This window comes from Sphaeramia orbicularis, chromosome 10, assembly GCF_902148855.1.
Source record: "Sphaeramia orbicularis chromosome 10, fSphaOr1.1, whole genome shotgun sequence".
NCBI classification, from domain to species: Eukaryota; Metazoa; Chordata; class Actinopteri; order Kurtiformes; family Apogonidae; genus Sphaeramia; species Sphaeramia orbicularis.
In genome coordinates, this window is record NC_043966.1 from 42,635,447 (window position 1) to 42,648,625 (window position 13,179).

The following is a 13,179-nucleotide window of genomic DNA, read 5'->3' on the forward strand; positions in this document are numbered from 1 at the left end:
GACACCTTCAAGCGACTCTTAAAAACTCACTTTTATAAACAAGCATTTCATTAAATCTCTTCTGTCTACACCCCAGCGAATTCATGTTACTGACTTGACTTCTTCCCTGGAGTCTCTGTGCTTTATCGCCTCACAGGTTTTCCCAGGATGATCACCGGTTTTCCCTGGATCTTCACTAGTTGTCCTAAGATCATCTCTGGACCTGCTGCTGTGGTCCTGCCTCTCTCCACCTTCATCGTCATCACTCACTTATCCATATAGTTATGATAGTGTTTATTATACTGTTCTATAGATGTTCTAGTTCAGTTATCTGTGCATGCGTCTCCCCCTACCTCCCCCCTCTCCCCCAGTCTCTCTCTTTCTCTATCGCTCTCTCTTTTCTCCTCCTTTACTCTCTCTCTTTAACCCCAACTGGTCAAGGCAGGCGGCCATCCTTCAGGAGTCTGGGTCTGCTCCAGGTTTCTGCTGTTAAAGGGAAGTTTTTCCTTCCACTGTCACCAGTCAGAAGTGTTTGCTCCTGGAGGATTCTGTTGGATTTCTGTAAATTGGCTTAAAATTTGATTTGATTTGATCTACCTCTCCTTTATGTGAAGCACTTTGTAACATGTTGTTTTAAAAAGTGCTATATAAATAAAGCTTTAGTTACTTTGCTTACTTACTATATGATATTAGCTCACACATTGGAAGATGACACCCACCTAGGGCAATGAAAAAAGTCTCTCCAAACATATTGAAGGTTCAGGTCCTAAGATACCTACACGAGCATCAGTATGGAATACATTTGGAGTGTTAAGTGTGTTAACATAAGACAAAAGGGCATGGAAAGCTTTTTGCCATCCCTCCCAATTGAAATATCACATCTGATCATGCCATTAATGCCAGCAAGCCAAGAATCATCAATGACTCTTGCCAACATACAGTACATTATACTCTGTTTGCCTTTCCTTTCCTCTTGATGACTCTCCTGAGTCATTTGAAGGCGGCACAAATCTGCTCCATCTGCACTATGTACTTTCTAATTGCACTATTAAACCACAATTGTTGTATGCTCGCCAAATCTTTTAATTCAGCTCTGTGAAACATTAGACTGTTGCAAATGAAGCAAAGATACCTTCACAGTCTTGTACACTTCAAACACAACGTAGATAAAAACATTGAGGACTCACTTTGTTTTTAATTGCACTGAAAGTATCAACCTTTAACAGAGTGAAAACAGTTCACTTGACAATGCAATAAGTGTTGATTCTTCTTCTGTCAGCGTGCTGCATTTTCTCTTTCTCACAATGTTCAATTTAAAAACATTTCACTCAAACATCTCCGCAATCGTTAAATGTCATGGGTAGAGATGTCATCAGAAGACCAAAGAGCGTCAGCACTGCCTAGATTTTAACCCTTTCATGCATAGTAATCACTACAGTGGACAGCTGTTCTCTTGTATATTCATGGATTTTTTGTTTTAGTTCCATATCAGCGAACACAGTGGACACTCACTCTGCAAAAATATAACTGACCAAGTGTATTTTTCTCATTTCTAGTCCAAATATCTCATCACACTTAAAATAAGACATAATCACCTAAAGAGGAACTTGCAGGTGAGATATAAGAACTAATTTTTTGACAATAAATCTGCAAAATCTTATTTAATAATAATGGAATGGATTTATATAGTGCCTTTCTAGACACCCAAAGCGCTTTACATTATTGACCCATTATTCATTTGCTCTTACATTCGCACTCTGGTGGTGGTAAACTACGTCTGTATCCACAGCTGCCCTGGGACAGACTGACAGAAGCTTGGCTGCAAAATTTGCACCTACGGCCCCTCTGACCAACACCAAACATTCATACACCAGTGTGAGGACTGGAGGAAAGGAGGGTGAAGTGTCTTGCCCAAGGACACAACAGACTGACTCAGACAGAGCAGGATTTTAACCGCCAACCCTTCGGTTATTGGACGACCCACTCTACCACCTGAGCCACAGCCGCCCCAAGTATTTCAAGTAATCTTACCAAGATAATTTTCAGTTGTTCCATTGGCAGATTTTTTTTGCTTGGATTAAGCAAAAAAAAAAAAAATTACTCTTTATTTGATTATGTCTTATGTTAAGTGTGATGAGATATTTTGACAAGAAATAAGAAAAATACACTTGGTATGATTTAGATTTTTGCAGTGCATGCACCATCCCATACACAGCAATTCATACCGTTACTGTAACTTTACTGTTCTTGATAAACCTGATCTGCACTAACATGTTTGAGTGAAAATCAGTTGCTTGTTATTGTTATTAAACTGTAATCAACAGTTTTTTTTTTTTTTTTGCATATTATCTCCATGAAGTGAGTAATGACTACTATTAGTGTATGTTAAAATGTGAGAAAACATCCGATTATTTGCATTAAAGATGTTTTTATTTCATCGTTTTCACAGTTTATCAGTAAATACATTTCTTTGCTTCAAAAACTTAATGCGTGGTGTCCAGCTGAGTGGACATTTTTATAACTCCATGAAAAATGGGTTCATGAAAACAATTTCAATCACATTGTTAGCTTACCAGCCAACAGGCCGTAAACTATTGTCATCATGCGGTGTCTGGCGGCGGGGTCTGTCATCCGTTACAAAAATTTCAATCATCATCTTCTCCGAAACTACAATTCTGATTGACTTCAAACTTGGTATACAGCTTCTTTATGATGATGTCAACACAAGGTATTGAAATTATTTCGATCCTTATTTTGATTCTGGATTTGGTGTGACTTTGACAAATTTTCCCATTATAACAGATAGGAAGTGGATTGATCCAATAAATCACTAAGTATCAATGATATCAAGTTGGAATTTGAATTTTTTACAGATCTGATTGGAATATGACCAAAACATGGGCTATTTCTGTAATATAATAAATACACATAACTGGGTGATAATAAATGGCATCTGGATACATTTCCCAAAGCTTTTAATTTGGCCGGTAAGCTACAGGGCCATTGGTCCTATTTTTTTGTTTTTTTTTTCAATGCCTCGAGGAATAAAAACACTCAGGAAAAAAAAATCTTGATTAAGTCTTTCATAATTCATGCATGAAAGGGTTAATGTAGGTGCTCTTCTAATAACGTCACCACTAGAGAGTTCCATGTTGGATCTCCGGTTGGATTATGCTGCGTTCCAGGCAACCTGTAACTCGTGTTTTTTTAACCTTTTACTGGTGAAAATGCTCTGGAATGGCAGTCAAAACCTGTTACTTCCCACCTGTGAACTCGTACTAGATCCATGTACTCCCAGTTCTGAGTTCTGATGTCACGTAGCAATGGCACTCCCCCTTGGATGTGGTGTTTATGCAAATCGTTTATTAAAACAAGGTATTGCGCAAATGTTCTGTATAATCAGCAGCGACTCTAGAGTTAGCTAGTTTTCAGTCCACTGAGTGCTAGAATAGCCAAATATATTGGTGTGACTTGCCTTGAACGTTACAAAGTCGTGAGTTGTTGTTTTGAAGTCGTGACTTACGGACTCAAAAAACAGCCTGGAACGCACCATTAGACCTTCATTTTTTGAGTGTGTTTCCTTTAGGTCCTCAACTCTCACCCACCATCAAAAATAGGTCTATGTCGGTCATTTCTCCCATCAATGCCCTTGACCATGGTACTGCTGAAGATCTGGAGTTGGTACCCGAGTGCCTTCAATGGCAGCTCACTGCTCTTAATGTGTTCAGTGCTAATGCTAATGCTAATGCTAGGTGCTATGTGTATTAGGATGGGTAAAATGTAGAGATAGAATTTTCTGATAAGGATAATGAACAAGAGATCCTTTAACCTGGAGCAGCACAGTGGTGTGGTGGTTAGCACTGTCACCTCAAGAAGGTCCTGGGTTGGATTCTAACACCAACCAATGGGGGGTGTGGGGGTGTGGGGGGTATCTTTCTGTGTGGAGTTTGTATTCCTTCACCTGTTGGTAGCTTGAAAAGGCTTGAACACTCTTGAGGATTTAAGAAAATGAACAACTGAATGAATTCTTTAAACTTACAACATCCCAGTTTGATAATTAAATCATAATTAAATGTGCCTACGTAACTCCATTACTCCATATTTACAGAACAACAAATTGCAACAAGATTGACGATTTACATAAACAGTAGAAATGGGAGCTATCTTCTCCACACACCACCCTCTCAGCTCATTTGCTGATGTTTTGCAAAAGGGCAATTAAAGATGCAAAGAACACACAATATATGAAGCTCAATTAAAACTGTTTTTGGAAAACACAGCTCTACCCTGTTTTTTCTTTAAAAGACTTTACTAAGACACACATTTTTATTATCTGCTAAGAAATGATTATTAACTCTTTCCCCGCCAGAACATTTTCCAGTGAGTTGGTAGCCAGCGCCAGCCTTTTTGGTCATTTTCACTAATCTTTGGAGGCTCACTGAAAATGTTGTGTTAGGAGTATGTGAACACTGCAAAATTCAGAAGATAATTGTATGATAAATGGTGATAAATCACTTAAGAAAGGTTAGATTTAGAGGAAAAATCATTTGGAAGTTGACAGAAAAGTAGTTCTTCATCTTTAGTCGTAAATATCACTAAATACCGACCTCTCAATATGCTCCTGAGCAGGAAGATACGTCAAGTCATCGTCCACAAGTGAAAGTCAACACACCATAAAACAAAATGCACAAATGCACCGGTGACATATAAACTTTCTTCCATGTTGTTCGCATTGACATTTAACAGAATGGTTCCTAAACAACACACAGATGCAGTGGGAAGCTGTTCAAAGGTTGAACTGACGAAGTTAAAACTAATTGTGCAGTAGCTGAAGTGGTGCAGTTTTTTCCACTTGTCTGTACTGGTTCAGGACGGTCTTACTGTCGACAGCTACATTTTAATTATGCAACACCAGAAGCATGGATTTGACTCCAGAGTGTGTTTTTCCTTTTAGTTTTGGGTGATATTACCACTGCACAGATGAGTCACATTTCTGCCCTGTCACTGATGAGATTCCTCTGCCTCCAGGCAGCATCACAAGGTTTTAGTTCAGTTCCCTCACACCAGGTCTGAAAACACTGAACACACCCCAAGGGGCTGTTGAACACACACAACTCCGTCTTTTGGCTTTTGCTGCTCCTCAGTTCTTTTTCTTTCCACCACTCATCCACACTCGGCTCATACATCCCATATGTCAGAATTCACAGCAATATTCAGAACTGTAAAACTGTGTGGATGGCACAGTAATACTGATGCATTTACAGCTGTGTGTTGCAAGGTTATTATTGTTAACGAAAACTAACGAGATGACGAAAACTAGAATTGAAAAAACATTTTTGTTAAGTGAAATAAATAAAAACTATAATTAAAAGAAAAACGATAATTAACTAAAACTGTATTGTGTGCTTACAAAACTAACTAAAACGTATAAAAATTATGGATAAATTCCCTTCGTTTTCGTCTTTGTCAATGTCGGATTGATTCGAAATCGATTCATTTCGCTCTAGCAATTTTAGCTAGCAGCACCATATGACACTTCATGGTCATACATCCCATATGTCAGAACTGACAACAATATTCAGAATTGTAAAACTGTGTGGATGGCGCAGTAATACTGATGCAGTTACAGCTGTGTGTTGCAAGGTTATTGTCCTTGACAAAAACTAACGAAATGACAAAAACTAGAATTGAAAAAACATTTTTGTTAACTGAAATAAATAAAAACTATAATTAAAAGAAAAAACGATAAATAACTAAAACTGTATTGTGTGCTTACAAAACTAACTAAAACGTCTAAAAATTATGGATAAATTCCCTTCGTTTTCGTCTTTGTCAATGACGGGTTGATTCGAAATCGATTCATTTCGCTCTAGCAATTTTAGCTAGCGGGACCATACGACCCTTCATGGTCATATGTCAGAATTCACAACAATATTCAGAATTGTAAAACTGTGTGGATGGCGCAGTAATACTGATGCAGTTACAGCTGTGTGTTCCAAGGTTATTATCGTTAACAAAAACTAACGAAATGACGAAAACTAGAATTTAAAAAACATTTTTGTTAACTGAAATAAATAAAAAAAATAATTAAAAGAAAAAACAATAACTAACTAAAACTGTATTGTGTGCTAACAAAACTAACTAAAATGTATAAAAATTATGGAAAAAATTCCCTTCGTTTTCATCTTTGTCAATGTTGGATTGATTCCAAATTGATTTATTTCGCTCTTGCTATTTTAGCTAGCAGGACCATACAACACTTCATGGTCATATGTCAGAATTGACAACAATATTCAGAACTGTAAAACTGTGTGGATGGCGCAGTAATACTGATGTAGTTACAGCTGTGTGTTGCAAGGTTATTATCGTTAACAAAAACTAACAAAATGACGAAAACTAGAATTGAAAAAACATTTTCATTAACTGAAATAAATAAAAACCATAATTAAAAGAAAAAACAATAACTAACTAAAACTGTATTGTGTGCTTTCAAAACTAATTAAAATGTATAAAAATTATGGAAAAAATTCCCTTCGTTTTCATCTTTGTCAGTGTTGGATTGATTCGAAATTGATTTATTTCGCTCTGGCAATTTTAGGTAGCGGCCCGATACAACACTTCACGGTCCGTCACTTGTGGTTTAGAGTCATCTTCTCATCCCCACTCTACCTGGAAACATGGAGACTAAAGTTGGAAGAAATCAGCAGAGTCCTGTCTGGGATTTATGTGAATATGACAAAGAAGAAGAAAAAAAGATATTAAAAAATTAAAACTAAACTAAAACTAAGCATTTAGAAGAAAATTAATACAAATAAGAACTCATAAACCTGCTCTAAAAAATGAATTAAAACTAACTGAATTAGAGAAAAAAAAGTCAAAACTAAATAAAACTAAACTATAATGAAAAATCCAAAACTGTTATAACTTTGGTGTGTTGATAGAATATTTTACAGTGGGTTTGAATGTAGCTCAGCCAATCAGAACCAGAACTCTCTGTTATATAATACAGTACCAGAAGAACAAAACTTCAGGTGTCCGATAAAGGATGGGATTATGGGAAATGACTCTGAGCTGACTGTTCTGATGGTCCTCATGCAACGGGTCATCACAACATTAAAAAAAAAAACAAAAAAAAACAAAAAAACTAACTACCCAGGTCAGCGGAACCCTCAGGCTCCCAGGCCTCTGATAGAGGAGCCAAGTCTGAAGGAGACACATTTCAGTCAAGTTTGTCCATATTTTCTTTTAGAAGCATTTTATTAGTTATTACCTCTGCCAAGGACGGAGGTTATTATTATTATTACCTCCGCCAGGAGGTATTGTGATCGCTTTGCTTTGTGTGTTTGTTTGAGTGTTTGTTTGTTTGCTTGTAAGCAGGATAACTCAAAAAGTTATGGACAGATATTCATGAAATTTTCATGAAATGTTGATACTGGCAAAAGCAAGAAATGATTAAATTTTGGTGGTGATCGGGGGGGACAGATCTGAGGTTTGCACTCTCCGAGTGCTTTTCTTGTTAGTATTGTGATCACTTTGCTTTGTGTGTTTGCATGTTTGCGTGTTTGTTCATTTGTTTGTTAGCAAGATAACTCAAAAAGTTACAAACGGATTTTCATGAAATATTCAGGAAATGTTGATACTGGCACATGGAAGAAATGATTAAATTTTGGTGGTGATTGGGAGGGGGGGGACACAGATCTATCTTGGCGGAGGTTTGCTCTCTCCAAGTGCTTTTCTTGTGTTTTCATTACCTCCACCAGGAGGCATTGTGATCGCTTTGCTTTGTGTGTTTGTTTGTTTGTTTGTTAGCAAGATAACTCAAAAAGTGGATGGATTTTGGTGAAATTTTCAGGAAATGTTGATACTGGCACAAGGAAGAAATTATTACATTTTGGTGGTGACGGGGGTGGGGGGGGGGCTGATCTGCCTTGGTGGAGGTCTGCTCTCTCTGAGTGCTTTTCTAGTTGTTGTTCTGTGTTGTGACAGTATGATAGTAATGGTTGTGTCTCTCACTGTCGTTCATTCACAGAAACAGCGAGAGACATGGGGTTGTCTCAAAGAGGGTGGATTTACTTGGCATACAGGGTAAACAGAGTACCAGCATCTGAGTCCAAGTTTGCATATGGAGACTGGTGTTTTTATGGTTTCTTCAGAGTTGTTACACGTATGTGTTTACGTAAATTGTAGATAAATCCATGGCTCAGTTGGTGCTGCTGTATTCTAGAAGGCCTTGACACACTAAGATTTTTTCTCACAGCTTGTATGAACTTTACGCAGAGTATAAGTGTGTCTAAAGTTCACATGTAGTATAATATGGCCAAATAATGACATAATAAAAGTGAAAGTAAATAGAAGTATAGATCCACAATTTCCCCCTTTGATTAAAAACACATATGATCACCATCAGCAAGTCACAAAGCATAACATTCTCAAAAGGCGCAAAACGCTACCCATTTCAGCAGTCTGCAAACACATACATACAGGATCTTCTCAAAACAAAATAATCTTGCATAAAATATAAATCAAATGAATAACTCCTAATTATTAACTGATAATCCAAAACTTGTAATTAATTCAATCAAACTCACATCATAAATCAAAACTTAAAATAGTCTTCTGATTCCAATTTAAAATTTAAATTTAAGAAGTTTATGGTTAAGTCGACTGATGCTGGTCAGATAAGTAACATTGTCATCGTTCAATAAACAAACAGATGGTTTATGGTTATGAAACAAACATAACAAAAGACACAAAACTGACCATTAGCATGAAACTGGAAACTAACAGTCATGTTCCATACCAGTTCTGTGAACTGTATGCTCTGGTCTCATGGCCTTCACTGAGGCTCAGTAAGCAGCGGCATTGGCTTGTATTTATCTACAAGGTTGTATTGGACAAACTACCCCCATATCTCTGTCGCCTCCTGTCTCCATCCACCAGTGGATACAACTCCTGCTCATCACATCGCCTCTTCCTTAGAGTCCCCAGAATCCGCTCAGAACTTGGTAAATCTGCTTTTTCCTATGATGGACTTTGGTCATGGAAGAATTTGCCAAACTCACTTCAGCTTCAGCATTTCATTACCTTGGGTGAATTCAAATCTGTTCTGTCAAACTGTCTAACAGAAGTGCGTAACTGCTATCCTTAAACTGGTTTTCAGCTTTTTATGTTTTTAGTAGTGCTGGGCAGCGATTAAAATTTTTAATCGCAGTTAATCGTATGAATTTCTGCAATTAATCGGATAGTTATATTGGGGGGGGTTGCCGGCATCAACAGCGTGTATTTCCTTTCAGTGATATTTCAGACTCGAAGTACACTGGTGATAAAAATAATTCCACATTGCAGTGCTTCCAAACAACTGTGTCCTTCTCAACCCCACCATCTGAAGACATTTAAAATGAAAATGTCCATGGAACAGACCGATACTTTTCTCCATGTTTATGTCCACACCAGTTTATTTCCGCTTGTGAGTGACTGACAGGAGTCTTAAGGCCAATAATATGTGATGTTCAGTTGTTCAAAGCAAGCAAAGGGGGCCCTCTAGTGGTCGGAAAAAGTTGCACTAATGTATGTTTTGTCCTTTCGGTGTTACTGTTGTCAGTTCAGACATAAGAAGACACGTTTCTTTCACTCTTGTTTGTATGGCCCCAAAAACGTTTGCCTGTGAGTATTTTATGTTCAGTTGTTGTAAGAATGAATAGTATAAAATATCTCTGATGTGAACCTTTGTTGCTGAATAAAAAGACGTAAATCTTAAATTAATCTGTAAATGCTAATCGTTAGCGTGTCTATGGATTTTCCCATTCAAGTTAGCATTGAGCTAATCACATCATAAATAAGTGAAGGTTAATTCGAAGGCTGGCATATTATACCTAAACACAACCAATGAATTTACATAAACTTAACATTAGCCTGCATAAAGAATTAGCAACCCATCTCCGACTGCTAGCATAAACGAATTAGCTTAAACCTGTTAATAACACATTGTAATAAACACATCCAAAATAACGTCATAAACATGTTTCTAATGGCACGTTTGCATGTGAAATTATTTAGCAAACAACAGAATGATTGATACATACAGACGTTGAACTGCAAGAGTTAAACAAAGTTTGATTCAGCATTACTCGAAAAGTTTGCCGGTTTTCTCCTTTCAGCTACACCAGCACTGGCGTTTGGTTTTAAAGCAGGTGTGGAGCACCAAAATAAAAGCATGAGTTTCAAAAGAAGAGTCCGTATGTATAAATGAACTAAGACTTGCTTGAAAGGCAGAATAGCATTAACGGGAGATTAAAAAAATTGTCGGCGTTTTTTAATGAATGCGTTAACGCGGTAATAACACATTAATTTGCCCAGCCCTAGTTTTTAACCATTTTACGCTGTCTTAATTGTATGTAAGTTTTACACTCTGTTTGTTCATTTGTATTGTACTGATGTGCCTCTTGGTCAGGTCTGACTCAAAAAAGAGATTTCATCTTAAGGGACTTCCTGAGGTGGTGACATGGTGGTGCAGTGGTTAGCACTCGTGCCTCACACCAAGAAGGTCCTGGGTTCGATTCCAGCGCCAGTCAATGGGGGTGGGACCTTTCTGTGTGGAGTTTGCATGTTCTCCTCGTGTCTGCGTGGGTTCTCTCCAGGTACTCTGGCTTCCTCCCACCATCCAAACACATGCACTGATAGGTAAATTGGTTAATCTAAATTGCCCATAGGTGTGAATGCAAGTGATTGTTTGTCTCTGTATGTTCAGCCCTGTGATGAACTGGTGATTCATCCACACTGTAAGCCCGGAAGCTGTATTTACTAAAATACTTTAATTCCAAAGTACTTAAATGTTTTAAGTTTTTTAACATTACTGTAAAACGTTAAGTATATTCTACTAATTTGTAGACATAGTTGAAAGTACGAAAAAGTTTAAGTTGAATGGATTTAAATCACTAAGTTTTCGTCATGACCACACCTTTTTATCTCCGCATTGCATTGTGGGTATTGGGCATGTTGTTGAAAATGTGTTCTTTTTCTGTGCAGGGGTTCAGTGGGTATGCTGTTAGTGTTAATTTGGACTTAATGTGTGTATGGCAGTATTTATTGACCTTTTTGTGTTTGTTTTTGTATTTTTGTAGAGCTGCACCATGAGTCAGAGCCATAGGAAGAACAACAGCTTTCCTGTTCATCCCAGATTGGTCTCATTCAATGAAAATCTCTATGCTTTGCTGAATTAAAAGTATTTTCTGTACTGGCAAATGATATTAAGCTAACTGCTGCCTACACTACAATATATAAAATGGAATAATTATACTTCATATTCTTCATATTGCAAAAGATTTTAAGTTAACTTGGAATTGGGTAAAATAAACTGATGATGTTAAGTCTAATGATTATATAAAACAATTGACATTGCAACAAATTTTAAGTTAAATTAACTTGACATTTAGTTTGTTGTACTTAAAATAGCAATTCTATTCAAATCAAGCATTTAAGTTTAATACACTAAAGTTTTCATTTCTCATTACTTACATTTTTTAAGGCAACGAGTTACCTCAGATATTTTAAGTAAAGTCAACTTATCTGGTCTTACAGTGCAGGGTGTACCCCGCCTTCACCCCTATTTAGCTGGAATAGGCTCCAAGTGACCCTAGTGAGGATAAAGCGGGTTCAGAAAATGAATGAATGAAGGTTAAATAAAGGTTAAATGTCCTGAGTGCTACCCCAGTGTTGTGTTGACCCTCCGATCCACCATGAATCCACGCTACGTAGTTTTACAACAACCTCACTGCACGCTGGTGTTTCTCCCGTCATTTAAATGTCAAATAACAATAAACCACTTGTGCTTTAGTGGTTGTGCTAAAGTAATAATCTGCTTTCACAAATGACCTGTGGGCTTGTTTTCACAGAGGGACGGTCTTATTAAATCCATTCAACGCCAATAAAGTTTACTGTCACTAACACATGCTGCTGTCATGTGGAGTCAGAGGACATCACTAACAAATACCACCATGGAATGACTGTGGACCTTTACTGAAATACTTCCACAGACAGATGTGTATCCTAAACAGCGTTGGGAGTAACACATTGCAAAAGTAATGCATTACAGTAACAGATTACTATTTGCTGTAATGCAGTTGTGTAAGGCATTACTAATAAATTTTCAATAATATTTTACTTGGTACATGTTCAATAGTGCTTGCATTCCAACGCACTTCGCCCATAATTTAATTGCTCAAATGAAAAAACAAAACAAAAAAAGAAACCTTAAGGAATCAAAAATGCATCAGTAAAGTTCTATTTCCTGTTGGTGTTCAGCCAGTGGGAGAAGATGGCAGAAGACAGTCCATTGTCCACATGAACATATGCTCATTACTAACCCTAACCCTACTTTACAGAAGCTAGTTAGCATTAGCATGATCCCTGTGATCAGCAATGACAAGGTAAGGTAATGTTTCTGAGTATTTAGAATCCTTTTTTTTTTTTAAATGATGCACTTACACAAACATGTACCAAGACAAAAGGAACCACACAGACATAATGCAAAAAATAAAATAAAATAAAATAAAATACACAGGGTGGGGAAGCAAAATTTACAATATTTTGAGGCAGGGATTGAAAGACAGTGTATGACCAATTAGTTTATTGAAAGTCATGAGAATTTATTTGCCACAAGAAAATTTACATCATAGAAAATGTTTTTATTCTATGTGTCCTCCTTCTTTCTCAATAACTGCCTTCACACACTTCCTGAAACTTGCGCAAGTGTTCCTCAAATATTCGAGTGACAACTTCTCCCATTCTTCTTTAATAGTATCTTCCAGACTTTCTCGTAATAGTTTTGCTCATAGTCATTCTCTTCTTTCCATTATAAACAGTCTTTATGGACACTCCAACTATTTTTGAAATCTCCTTTGGTGTGACGAGTGCATTCAGCAAATCACACACTCTTTGACGTTTGCTTTCCTGATTACTCATATGGGCAAAAGTTTCTGAAAAGGTATGGAAGGTATGATTATGACATCAATATATGTTTGGTTTCAAAACAATTGATGTAGTGCCTGCTGAGAAAAAACAACTAAATGTTCATTGTAAATTTTGCTTCCCCACCCTATAAATATATATATATATATATATATATATATATATATATATATATATATATATATATATATATATATATATATACACAACCTGTTAAACACAAAAAAATGAGAG